Consider the following 1,860-nt stretch of genomic DNA (forward strand, 5'->3'; position numbering starts at 1 on the left):
GCTTTTAGAGACCTACACTTGAACGTAGAGTTCGGACCGGGAATTTTGAAATTCGGAATGATTAAGATCTCGAGTGGATTACTTGAAGACATTGCGAATTCTCAGGATGACGTCTTAATTCAAGAGAAGAGGAATCTAATAGTACAAGGGAAGACGACTGAGTTCAAGATCGGGGCAGATAATGTTTTGCGGTGTAATGGTAGGATTTGTGTACCAGCCATTACAGATATGCGGAAAACGATTCTAGAAGAGGCGCATAAGAGTAAGCTGAGTATTCATCCTGGGGCAACAAAGATGTATCAGGATTTGAGGCAGAATTATTGGTGGCCAGGAATGAAGAAACATGTGGCGGAATATGTATCCACTTGTCTAACTTGTCAGAAAGCGAAGGTGGAACATCAGCGACCTGCTGGAATGTTGCAACCTTTAGATATACCTGAATGGAAGTGGGACAGCATTTCCATGGATTTTATAACCGGATTACCGAAGACAAGGAGGAAGAATGATTCTATATGGGTGATAGTGGACCGGCTGACTAAATCTGCTCACTTTTTACCGGTAAGGACCACCTATAAGGTAGATCAGCTAACGGAGATCTACATTGCTGAAATTGTGAGGTTACACGGGGTACCATCGAGCATTGTATCAGACCGTGATCCGAAGTTCACATCGCATTTTTGGGGAGCATTGCACGAAGCGTTGGGAACGAAGCTACGATTGAGTTCAGCTTACCATCCACAAACGGACGGACAGACTGAAAGGACGAATCAGTCCTTGGAAGATCTGTTGAGAGCATGTGTTTTAGATGATAGAGGAAGTTGGGATGATGTACTTCCGTTGATTGAGTTCACTTACAACAATAGTTTCCACGCAAGTATTGGAATGGCACCATATGAGGCTTTATATGGGCGCAAGTGTCAAACGCCCTTGTGTTGGTATAAAGACGGTGAGAATATGATTGTCGGACCAGAGATGGTGCAACAGACCACAGCTAAAGTAAGGAAGATCAAGGAGAAAATGAAGACTTCACAAGATCGCCAGAAGAGTTACGCGGACAAGCGTCGCAGACTTTTGGAATTCGAACAGGGTGACCATGTATTTCTGAGAGTCACACCTACTACTGGAGTAGGTAGAGCCTTGAAATCGAAGAAGTTGACTCCGAAATTCATTGGACCATATCAGATTTCTGCACGAATTGGGCCGGTTGCTTATCGGATTGCATTACCTCCGATACTGTCCAATATCCATGACGTGTTTCATGTGTCGCAGTTGAGGAAATATCTCGCAGATCCATCTCACGTGATCGAACCAGACACAATCCAGCTAAAGGATAACCTGTCGTTCGAAGTACCACCCGTGAGAATTGATGACAGGAAGATTAAGCGGTTGAGGACCAAGGATGTTTCGTTGGTCAAGGTGATCTGGAACCCAATTACTGGAGATGCGACTTGGGAACTGGAGAGCAAGATGAGGGAACAACACCCAGAGTTATTTATCGATGCATAGTTTCGAGGACGAAACTAATTTTAGGGGGGGAGTAATGTAAGACCCATAATTTTAAAGTACCCTTTTATGTATTTTTGGTATATTTTGGATTTTGGCTCGGAGGCTTTTAAGCCAAAGTTAATAATATTTTGGAGTTTTATAATCAAAAAGGTATTTCGATGCCAATTAGAATTTCTCGTCGATAAATAAATTGAATTTAACTGCGGAAAATACTTTACGGTGAATTTAAGGCGTTTCGGGTGAAACGGTAATTTAATAAATATCTAGATTTTGAGATATTTGTTAAGTTATATTTATTATATTTATATATGTTTGTTTGGAGGGAAAAAGAAAGGAAAACTAGAAGGAAGGAAA

The sequence above is a fragment of the Cicer arietinum genome, chromosome 1, assembly GCF_000331145.2.
Source record: "Cicer arietinum cultivar CDC Frontier isolate Library 1 chromosome 1, Cicar.CDCFrontier_v2.0, whole genome shotgun sequence".
Classification (NCBI taxonomy): Eukaryota; Viridiplantae; Streptophyta; class Magnoliopsida; order Fabales; family Fabaceae; genus Cicer; species Cicer arietinum.